Genomic DNA, 12497 nt, shown 5'->3' with positions numbered 1-12497 from the left:
ACCCTGCATAGCAAATAGTCCATAGTAGGGCATGGGAATTTCAAGGCTCCCAATCAACCCTATGAATAATATATTCAGTAAGAGTATTAATTCACAAGTTTAGATATGAGGAAATTGCACTCTGCTCATATAACACATTTGGCCATAAAGAAAAGTGGCAATACTTACAGGTAATAAAACTGACTTGCTCTTTGAAAACAGCTGCACAAACCACGATTTGAACTAGTTCTCTTAAAGTATTTTTCCTTCTGTGGAAATAATTTTGCCTCTGATGGTGGTGGCTGTCTCTAGACTGTTACATTTCAAGGCTTTGTGAGCTGAAAGAGGCACCAGCCCTTCTCCCTCACCCATTGCACCAGCTAGAGCCGTACACGGGCATAGAACAGACCAGGGTAGAAAAGTGCTGGTTTTCACCCCACACAACAGAGATGACTTCAGTGGGCACAAGCCCCAAGGAAGAGGGCCCAGAGAGATGCCCAAAGTGCCAGCAGTTTGGGGGAAAACTCAGTGTCCTGTGATCTGGGTTGAGTGGAAGATAAACAGAGGCAACACAGAGCAACCGTAGATGCCCAGATGAGAGGATTCCAGAAACTCATAGTATTAAACTCAACTCAGCCAAGGAGTCCATTCTCCTATAGAAACACGGTAGCATATTTTGCAAGTTTGTACCATGTCTAGCCTCCAGCATGCTTGTGAATACACAGCACTTTTAGGAAGACTAACCTTGACATTCAGTGAACCATTTCAGTGATTACAATGCCCTCCCAAGCTCCTCGCACAGATTCATCTCTCCCTCTTTCCAATTAAAAATTTTTCTCATCACCCCATGTCTCCTGAGTTAACAATGGCACTCAGTGGCCAGGAGGATTCCCTGCCATCTATACTCATGCTACGGCATCCAACAGTTAACATTCATTATATATTACACACAGAAGATGTCTTCCGTGAGTTTCAGGATCCTGAGACAGGGCTCAAATTATATGGAAAGATCCTGGAAGGAAAGACTTAAGAAAAAGGTGAAAGAAAACCATAATCTTTTTTCCAATTTGTGTAGTGACCTGGGAAATATTTTCCGTCAATCCACATCCAGTCTATAAAAAAAAGCAAACCAGAGGAGGCAAAGGCAGCTCTAGATCAAATTATTAAACAGGCACATTCAGAGAACACGTAGTCAAAGCAAATCACACTGCTAACATACAAATCCAAACTACAAGCTGAAGAGTTAGGCATTTATAATGTAAAACTTCTGTTCCGTTATCCTCTCCCACCTCCAAGCATGCATGCAAAATAACCACATAAAGTACAGCTTGAAAGTCTGCCTCTGGAGCTTTGTCCTGTCACTTCTTGACACAACAGAATTTTTATCTGCGCTTCAGTTCTGATAAGTCAGAGCATGATGGATAACTGAAAGAGGATCAAAAGAAAATGCTATTGTGCATGGACAAATAAGTGATGAATAATTTGAGTCCATTCCCAAACAGCATGTAATCAGAAGGTTTGAAGAATTCCTATACATCTCTCCAGCAATACAAATCATACTGGTACAATGCATTTCAGTTTTGACCTAGACACAACACTACTGTTTCAATGAATTAAACGTTTGATTTATAGCATTCCTGTGCTGAAAGAAAAGCAAGTAATTAGGTATCATGGTTCAGCCATTGTAACATTAGGTATTTCCTAGAATCTGTTTCTCACAGTAATTCTCCTCTTCCCTAAAGTGCAGTGTTTATTATTTTTCAGGAAACTGTTTGACACTTTTTTTTTTTCAATATATCAATTCTGGACTGTATCTTAGGCAGATGCACAAAAAGCAGGAATTATTATTTCAAATTATCTTACAATGTAAAGCACACAATTTTAAGTGCACGCATACGCTAACAGAATCTTAAACCATGTATTTTACTCCTCCTAACAATAACTCTGCTCATTTAAGATTGCTCGCTTCTCCTTAGACTAGAATATTAACAGACCACAAAGGAAATGGGTTTCCATCCTATTTATTTGCAAAAGGAATTCATTTAAATGTTACACAGGATTTTGTTTTTTCTCTTAGCATTGTGGCATAACTGTGTTTTCCATCATTCCAGTGAGAGCTTCTATAAGATATACCTTATTATTAAACATTATTACAGCTGCCAAGTCAAGCACTCAAAAGACAGGAAATGCAAGAATTCAACTTTGGGTCCCAGCACATGTGCCTTATGATACTAACTTTATAATAAGATCTGCCTTTGAGTGCTCTGAATTTTTTATGCTCAGAACTGCACCCACTGAGCATAATTTAGGCACCCTGAACATACCCCTGGTGATGCCCACATCTCTCCATTGCCTACAAGCAGGTTCAGAGACTAACCTGACTGCACTAAGCGAGTATTTGTGAATCTCTGCCACGGACTACTGCTGAAGGAACATCAGGAAATAAGACACCAGAATATCAGAGTACTCAAAATAAGGAACATATCACTGAAAACCATTTGGGAAAGCCATCATTTAAGCAACTTCCCCAGCATCACATCAGAAGTCAACATAATTTGGAGGGGAACTGAACTGGCACAGGGACTCTCTGCAATGAAGCACCCTTGAGTCACCCTGCAGGGATGGCCCATGTGCCATCTAGCCCATGATAAGAGCCACAAAACACTCAAATACACTTAAGGACAGAATTTAAAAGGCATTAATGGCTGAGGCTGAAGAAGTCTCATCTAGGTTGCACATACTCAGAATAAACTAACACAGTTCAGCACTTACAAGCAGATCGCATGCCCTTGCAGCCATTGGGCCTTTCTTGGAGCTACAGGCATTTTATAATTAGCTCCATCTCTTTAAGATGAATAGCAGCATAGAAAATAGCATCCTTAATCCTTGCCCTTCCTGCCCATTTACCATTCTAATGATGGAAAAGTAAATTAAAATGCTACAGTGTAAAGAAGCATGAGATAAATAGGGGATCCTACCTCCCATAAAATGTTAATCAGATTCACTGACAAAAACATTTCTCATTATTAAACAGCCATTTAAATTACAACTCAGAATGACTCCAGCTGACAAAATAAAAGAAATCAGTTTTGCAAAGCTCCAACACATTGACATAAATCCCTGCCAGATTAATCAACTAGGAAAGCCAGCAAAGTGACCCAAAGTGTGACTTTTGCCCGTAGTACTCAGCTTCCCTAGTAAGACTCGTGCAGGATTTACACCAGTCAGGAATTAAGCTCAGGAAGGAACTCAGCTTTTTACAAAGATTTGCCGATGGAAATGCACTGCATGTAGGCCTACTGACTCAGTTACACAGGACATATTAGCCAAGCAGGTCATTGTATTTACATGGCAAGTGCTGAGCATTTAACTGCATAGCAAGACCATGCTATCCAGGAATTAGAGGCTACCTGCCAACTAATTATTTCTTCACTTTCCCCCATCCTCAAGCCTGCAGCTGCTACATAAGAGCAATCACACTTTGACTTTATTCAAACAACCTACAATAAATACACAGTTAACCAAGAAGTCTATTTAGGAAATAATAGCTGCTATTAATATTAATGGCAACTACATGTGCATATTGCTGGAAAAATTAGCGCATAATGTATTTACTTACTAAGACCTGTGAGACTGTTGGAAAGCAAATGAAGGCCGGTCAGAGGTTAAGCTTGTTACTCACACCTTGCTTAGCTTAGATAACCCAGCAAATGGCTGACTCAAGCTCAGAAGGCTCTTGGGCAGGTATCCCATAAGGTTTCTTTAAAAAAAAAAAAAAAAAGTCAAATATTGACAATAGCAAGGAGTTCCCGCAAAACTGAAGCACTACCCACGTTGCAGCCTGCACCCAAAGGCTGCCATGACAGGTACCTCCACCACGGCTTGCAATAATAGTGCCCAGCTGGTTGATAGACCCATAGTGCCAGATCTCAGGGGTCCTACACATTGGCCAGGTGATTACAACCAAAAGAGAGTTGCTTTCTGAACAAGAGAAGCAGGAATGTTCCCAAATCTCCTGATCTCTTCCCCCACCAGCCCTGATGGCCAACAGAGCTTTTATCCAAAGCCCAGGCACCCCATGAAGTCATGCAACCAGGACGTAGGTGGAAATTCTCTCCTTTCTCACCCCATCTTTCAGAGGCCAAATTTATTTCCTGAAAATATATTAATTTCATAGAATCATAGCATAGTTTGGGTTGGAAGGGACCTTAAAGATCATCTGTTTCCAACCCCCCTGCCATGGGCAGGGACACCTTCCACTAGACCAGATTGCTCAAAGCCCCATCCAACCTGGCCTTGAACACTTCCAGGGATTGGGCATCCACAACTTCTCTGGACAACCTGTTCCAGTGCCTCACCACCCTTATAGTAAAGAACCCTAAACCTACCCTCTTTGAGTTTAAAGCCATTACCCCTTGTCCTGTCACTGTGGGCCCTTGTAAGAAGTCCTTCTCCAGCTTTCTTGCAGGCCCCCTTCCAGTACTGGAAGGCTGCAATAAGGTCTCCCCAGAGCCTTCTCTTCTCCAGGCTCAACAACCCCAAGTCTCCCAGCCTGTCTGCCTAGGAGAGGTGCTCCAGCCCTCTGATCATCTTTGTGGCCCTCCTCTGGACTCGCTCCAACAGGTCCATGTACTTCTTGTGTTGGGGGCCCCAGAGCTGGACACAATACTCCAGGTGGGGTCTCATGAGAGCAGAGGGGGAGAATCCCCTCCCTTGACCTGCTGGCCATGCTTGTTTTGATGCGGCCTAGGATATGGTTGGCTTTCTGGGCTGCAAGCGTTCATTGCTGGGTCATGTTGAGCTTCTCGTCAACCGACACCTCCCAAGTCCTTCTCCTCAGGGCTGCTCTCAATCCATTCTCTGCCCAGCCTGTATTTGTGCTCGGGATTGCCCCGACCCACGTGCAGAACCTTGCACTTGGCCTTGTTGAACTTCATGAGGTTCTCACAGGCTCACCTCTCCAGCCTGTCAAGGTCCCTCTGGATGGCATCCCTTTCCTCCAGCATGTCAATCGCACCACACAGCTTGGTGTCATCAGCAAACTTGCTGAGGGTGCACTCAATCCCACTGTCCCTGTTGCCGACAAAGATGTTGAACGATGCTCGTCCCAATACTGACCTCTGAGGGATACCACTTGTCACTGGTCTCCACTTGGGCATTGAGCCATCGACTGCAACTCTCAGTGCAACCATCCAGCCAACTCCTTATCCACTGAGAAGCCAATCCATCAAACCCACATCTCTCCAATTTAGAGACAAGGATGTCGTGTGGGACAGTGTCAAATGCTTTGCACAAATCTAAGTAGATGATGTCAGTTGCTCTTCCCTCATCCACCAATGCTGTAACCCTGTCATAGAAGGCCACCAAATTTGTCAGGCACGATTTGCCCTTAGTGAAGCCATGTTGGCTGTCACCAATCACCTCCTTATTTTCCATGTGCCTTAGCATAGTTTCCAGGAGGATCTGCTTCATGATCTTGCTGGGCACAGAGGTGAGGCTGACTGGCCTGTAGTTCCCCAGGTCTTCCTTTTTTCCCCTTTTTAAAAATGGGGGTTATGTTTCCCCTTTTCCAGTCAGTGGGAACTTCACCAGACTGCCATGACTTCTCAAATATGATGGATAGTGCCTTAGCAACTTCATCCACCAGGTCCCTTATGACCTGCAGATGCATCTCATCAGGTCCCATGGACCTGTGCACCTTCAGGTTCCTTAGATGGTCTCAAACCTGATCTGCTCCTACAGTGGGCGGTTCTTCATTCTCCCAGTCACCTTTACATTCTGCGACTTGGGTGATGTGGCTAGAGCACTTGCCAGTGAAGACTGAGGCAAAAAGGCAAAAAAATTCTAAAATTTAACTCCCCTCCCTTCTGAATTATGTTTGAAAATTGCACCTTGGGATCTTGCATCACATCCAAGTGAAAATAAAGGACAAGCAGAAAATAGAGAGATCATCAAAATAGGAACTATAGGGGCTGAAGAGGTAAGAAAGGCATACTGTGTAACAGCATAATAAAAAGAATTTATTCCTCGCGTTTTACCTGTAGAAACCAAAGCACTTCAGAATGGTGATAAACATTATAATCTGTTTACAGCAGAGAGACTGAGGGACAGTAAAGAATTTATCTAAAATCCAGAAAACAAGTAACAGCATCAGCAATTGCACCAACCTCCCTGCAGCCACTTTAGTGCTCCATGCCCAACCCTACGTCATCCAAGGACATCAAATAACAGACATGTGACTAGGAAAATTGAAACATTGGGAATGAAGAGGTATAAAAGAGAGATTTGTATTGTTCAGTTACCCTGCACGACATTCAATTCTGCTAGCTTTAAATAACTGCAGTACATACATCTTCATTAGACCTATTCAGGATGAGATGAATCAAGTCCAAGAAGTGCCTTTTTTCTCTGCCCTCATTTTCAATGCAAGTTTTCTGAAGAGTCACACTGACACAGACATTGACACTGCAAGCGTTTAAACTTACTGGGTGAGAGTTTTGTGCCAGACCTCAGTGTATTTCCTTGTGCAATAACAATGCCAAGACAATGAATACACCTCTCAGTCATCCTTATTGAGACAGAGAACCAGGCAAGTATTTATCCAAGCTTTAACTCCTAAACATTCATATAAGATCAAACAGGTATCCTTTTCATATGAATAATTTCAACAGCAAAAAGAGGGATTGCTGTAGATGAAAAAAAAAGTCTTATTTCTCTGGTTCCTATCAGCCAAAGTTACTTTTGGAAATAAAACATTGAAAACAGATACTTTTCAGCCAAACCCTACAAAAGTTCATGTTTGGCCTAGAACAGATTGCTCCCAGTTGTCTGAGAAGAAGCTAGAAGGGTTTGGGGATATGGATTATTTTTAAAAATAAAAAAATCCAGTATTCCATCAGAAAGTGTCAACAGCCCTAATTCAGGTGAGTAAGTGCCACATGAGGCCTCCCCACAGTGTTGTACTGGGAAGAAAAGTGGAACAAAGATGGGCTGGAGGCGGCCCTCACAGCAGGTCACACCACATCTAGGCATGACATACAGTTGCCTGAGGTCCAGAGCATGTCCATGGGTACAAAGAAACTTCACCAACTTCTAAGTATTAGACCCTCTAAGTATTAAAAGCTCTTTGTTTTGCAGTGTAAACACAATGCTGTGCAGAGCACTGTGAGCTTATGCCAACCCAAAATACTAGTCCCCCAGAGCACCCCAAGGCACATCAGTGATGTCTTGCCAGCCAGTGTCACTGAGGAGTCAGAAACAGAGACCTGACAAACAAGTGACTCATCTCTTGGGCATCACTGAGCTTCAGTTGCTTCAATGTCATCACCAGAGAGTGTGTCAGAATATGCAAACTGGCTTGATATGAAGATTATTTCGAGACATTTCTGAACCATCAAGACTGCTTTCACACCTGTATTAGAAGTACAGAGGAAGCTCCGCAAAGTATAGCTTTACTTTTTCCTTGGGATCACATTGATTAAACTGTTTTAAGCTCATTCAAGGCAAAAAGCTGTTCACACAAATGGTTCCAGCTGTAGCAACTGCCCAGATGATTATCTCACTCGGGCAGTGTGGTCGACCGGACACTGAAGATGCAGTCCAGGCTGACCCAAGTTCAGCAGCGTGGCCAGCTGCCACAAGCCTTTCCCAGCTCTGCTTCCTCCAGAAATGCTGGCAGCATCCCCACAATTTTGTCAGGTCCAGACCTAGGCTGATCATTCCTGGACACCCTTATCCCATTGTACGAACTTTGTGCCAGAATCTTTACAATTTGTAGAAAAATCCTTAGGGGGATTGCAGCAATTTGAGGCTACAAATACGATTTGACTAAAGGCTCAGTAGGAAAGCAAACATCAACACAGCTTTATGGCCAATACAACGGCGACTTTTGCTATGGAGCAACCATTAAGCACAACAAGAGTTAAACACGGCTAAGCTGCCTCACTGCCACCAAACCTGTAAAGTAAATAAATAGCAGACATTTTAGGCTGAGGCATGGTCCTGTTATCAGCCTGGAGGGAATTTATATCCATGAGTTAAGCCATAAGAAGACGTGCTTATGTAACAGAACAGTTTATGCAGCACTAAAGGGCTCCAGGCACTGCTTTAATGCCTCATAAATTTCCAGGCTATGGTGCACTTCATATTTACACTCACCCCCTTCACTACCTTCAAGGTTTCCTGGAACTTTAGCATAGCACTGTTGCATTTTATTTAAAAAAAAAATAAATATGTAATTTCATGTCATCTTGGCATGTGACTTCATTGCTTTGTCAAAATTAATAAAAAGAAGGGTCATGTTCCCGTTCCCCACCCTTGTCATATATATGAAGTTTATTTTGTTAAATAATACCGAGAGCTGGAAACAACCACAATCCAGCACCATGCAGCCACATGATGTCCCCTCAACATCCTGTGATGTTTTGTCATTTCATTTATTCAGACAAGTAGAAAGCACAGGACATAGCTGGTGCAGCACCTTGGGCTGACAAAACCCGCAGCACCCCTCAGGCAAACTGCTCCTGGCTGCCAGTACATCAGCACTGGCTCCCAGAGCATCTGACCAAAACATCCCACAAAGTCTTTTTGTCATTAATGGTGGACTGAATTTGGAAACAACATGCTTTTAAATGAATTCACAGCTTATGAGATGTACCCTAGCAAAACCAGCTTATATGATTAGGGCAGTTGTAGCTGCATAACTGTCCAAGAACTTCAGTTTTAACATCAATGGGGTTGACCTTTAGGGTATTTGGTCTCTGCAACTGTTTAGTCTTTGACTTCTCTCCACCCAGTTTTCTCTCTACATCCCACAACTCTCATGCTATATAGAGATACATTACCAAAATAACACAGATCTGCAGCCCTTGTCTTGACAGTCAGCTGGCAAGGGATGAGCAAGGGGCATCTGCTCTGCCTCATGCATCTCCCCTGCACTTGACTGTCCAAGGGCCAGGTTCAGCAGTGCCTGCATAGCAGCAGCAAGCCCAGACCAGCCCTGTGTTTACAAACCTACATCAGTCATTTGGGGAGGGATCTCCAAGGGCTAATATCATGATGAAGTTACTTGGTATTCATCCAAAACCAAAACAAATCCATCTCACTCAAGCCAGGCCACCTCACCCTTGAATTCCCTTCCAGGCAAGATCAGCAGCAGATGACATAGTGTCATGCTTTATAAGTGTCATATAATAGGGCCAAAACTGCTTCTGCCTTCACCAGTTATAAGGGACATGGGGCTGTTGTGCTCATCGGCTTTGGCCTCCAGTGTTATCCAAGCCAGGGAGCTCATCAGGAGTCACTCCAGGTTGAAATTGTCAGGAGTCATCCCTTTGCTACTCTGAAAAGCAGAGTTTACAAGCTGCTTTCCTTTGGAAAAGGTTGTTTTATTCATACCGATTAAGCATTCTTTTTTGCATCCCTCTGGAGAATTTCAAAAAACAGCATGTAAAACTGATTTTCAAAAAACTGATGGGAGAGAAGAGAAAGTCAGGATTTTTTTAAATCATGTTCTGGCTAGAAAGCCCAAAAATGAGCTACTAGAACACCTACAGCTTTAGGATATGCCTCCACAGTTGGAGCTTAGAGGGTTTTAATTGGAGTTGTGCATCTGAAGAAGGAAACCTGCAGCCTGTCTGGGTAAGCAGGGATGGACCAGGAACAAGTCAGGTGGACCTTCCTTAACTCACCATATGAAGGGACACTGTTTTCAGCCACTGAAGAAGAACCCAGCAAAAAAAATAGGATTTCTCTCCCAGCCTCAGGGATTTATCATATCAGCACTGCAGAAGCTATTTGAGTTTTGTTGTTTTTTTGTTTTGTTTTGCTTTTTTTTTTTTAATTCCCTCATATCTTCCCAATAAGATGGGTTTATAGGTGTTATGGGTTTATTATGTTAAAAAAGTGCTGAGTGTTTTTAAATGAAAATCACAGGGAAATTGTCAAGTGGCTTTTTTTTTTTTTAGGGTCAGAAACCAATCATAATGATATCCTTTATATTTATAAATGCACATGACTCATTCAGGCATCTTTGTTGAAGTGGTGGATTTATTTCCAGTAATTTAATAGCTGAATGAGTTTATCATAAAAAAAAAAAAACCACAAACCCAAACCACCATCATTGGTATTCACACTGAGAAACTGGCAAGATTTTACAAAATCTACTTGCATTTGATATTTCTCCCAGCTCCAAACAGCGAGTACGCATTCCACGTCACTGTTTGTTCCTGGAAAATGCAGCCTCAGCTCGACTTCATATATCGGTTTGTCTAGAACAAACATTTTGTACTTACAAACAACATCTTAATTGACTAATGAAAAAAGCAGAACATTTGCCCCATATAACAAATAAGCATGTATTTTCTGTGTCTCCTGCCACATTTCCAAGAGTATATATTAGGATAAGAATAAATACCTGAACACATCAACAAATCCTTTGTGCCAAAACTCTGCAAAGTAGTTACAGTTTTTAGGCCTGGATCTCTATCCAGGTGCCAATGAAACCTGACATTTTTTTTCTGGTGTGAAGAAAAGAGCATGTCTAGACAGACACATGCTGTGAATCAGACCACTGTCACTTGACTCGTGGGACTCTCCAAACTGAGTTATGATCTATTGCATATCTTTGACTTCTTGCATCCTCTTTAACCCTTTAATATCTTTATCGTGCAAATACTGTATTAATATTCCAAATATCTTTAATGCTCTAGGCAAGTCTTGGAAAATTTTCTTTAATTCAAAATTTCCAGAGACTGTGAATGAGTTTCTAATGATGAGGGTAAAATGATTGCTTCTCTCACCATACCCAGAAATTGTACGTAGCTCTTATTTACTCACATCTCCCAGCAGAAGTCACAGATGTTTAAATTATTTTTTGTTAGGGATTAACAGAAAATACAAAGCATCATTATTAAGCAGTAAAACTAATTAAGTTTCAACAGGCTGGAAAATCATTTCAGATTTCCAGTACAGAAAAACAAGTTAATTCCCAAAGATGCCGTTCTCAGTCCTGACCTGGCTCCTTTACACTGAAACAACAGGGGGTGGGAGCATTTACATTATGCACCTTTAAAGTGAAAATCAGTGCTGAAGAAAAGCAATCAGGTACATGGACTCAACACCCCCATTCAAACCAGGGTACGACGACAGCAGATACCTCATTCTGCAGGATATCACATATTAGAGCCCCAAAGTTAGTAATGATCCATGTAACTTAGAGCCACCTCAATTTCAGTTTAAAACTGTTCAAGGCAAAAGGGACTCTTTCCACAGTCTGAGTTACTAACTATTTTGTTTTCAAACAACAACTCCGTGGAAATTGGACTTCCTTGCACATACCTGTTTTCTGACCCTTACCTGGCATTTTTCAGGAGACCCTGTGATGCTGTTAGACTGGAGCTTCTCAAGAAGAGAGCTTGCATGGCTTTGCTGCAGAGTTCTCCAGCACCACCTGCCATTTGCCTCTCCCTGACCTATGCAGGACACCAGCCAAGACACAGAGTTATTCCCAGAGCTCTCAATCCCCAGGGCAGCACTGCCAAGAGGAGGCAAACGAGCACCACTGATGGAAGTGTCATTGTGGCCACCTCTGCCATCTAACAGACCAACTGGTGATGGCTTAACAGAACCAGACCAGGAACAGGATCTCATATGGAGCCTCCTTGCTTCCTCTCTACACATTGCACCTTGTTTTTCTCTTTGCAACACCCCTCAATGCCCAGATTAATTATTCAAGACCAACACAGAACCCTCTCTTTCCTGAAGCTCACAACTGGCTTTTTTATACATATACATGCATATAATGCACGCTCCAACCACTTTCCCACCCTACCTGATATGTCAGACTTTCATATAACTTATTAATTAGTTCAGACTACAGCCTGCAAGAGCCTATTCTTGTGTTTATGTTGAAGCACCAAAGCTGTCAAATCCACAAAGGACTGCAGTGTCCAAACTAGCAGTTATTTTGGCAGTGTATAGAACTACACATGATATATCCAACACAATGTCAAAAGTTCTATCAGCTTTTTCTGATCTTTTTAGAATGGAACAGGAGGTATTTTTCTTAAGTGTAAAGTATTTATTATTGCAACAGCCGCTAAACTCATTAAGCCAGCCCAGACAATGATCACATCATTATCATAATTCCATTTAAAGCACTTGCCTCTTTTAAGAGGACCAACACGATACAATCATTAGAACATTTTTCTAGCAGTTAGCATCTTTGTTGTGAGGGTGAGAAGTGAATTGGAGCTTCCTCATTTTTCTTTGATTAAGGTCTCAATTAGAAAATCAATGACTTCTTGAGGTCGCCACAATATTTCAATGCCCCAATTTTTCCACTGAAGACCACAGAAACTTCACTGGACTTCAAAAGCTGAGCAAATTGAACTCCTTGCTTGTGAATCAGCACCAGTGTGAACTTTATTAATCACCTCTGCTGTAATCACCTAATTGATGCTTCTTATGACTTGCAGGTGCTTTGCAAATGCAGTAAGAGAATATGAGTATGGTTTCTA

The 12497-nt window shown here is 42.1% G+C and overlaps 1 long non-coding RNA gene across 3 annotated transcripts in view; it reads right to left on the bottom strand.

The window, feature by feature from the left end:
* LOC148056376 (uncharacterized) overlaps nucleotides 1-12497 on the bottom strand; it is a 75903-nt gene that overhangs the window by 48859 nt on the left and 14547 nt on the right. For 2 of the 3 annotated variants that reach the window (XR_015703230.1, XR_015703228.1), the window contains exon 3: nucleotides 3599-3739. The exons of the other annotated variant lie outside the window; for it this stretch is intronic. This is a non-coding gene — a long non-coding RNA (uncharacterized LOC148056376). The remainder of the gene's footprint in view (nucleotides 1-3598; nucleotides 3740-12497) is intronic. 3 annotated transcript variants of the gene reach the window in all.

This window comes from Nipponia nippon, unplaced genomic scaffold (assembly GCF_047370975.1).
Source record: "Nipponia nippon isolate SJK-2023a ecotype South Korea unplaced genomic scaffold, ASM4737097v1 scaffold_14, whole genome shotgun sequence".
NCBI lineage: Eukaryota > Metazoa > Chordata > Aves > Pelecaniformes > Threskiornithidae > Nipponia > Nipponia nippon.
This window is presented reverse-complemented; position numbering and strand designations above follow the sequence as displayed.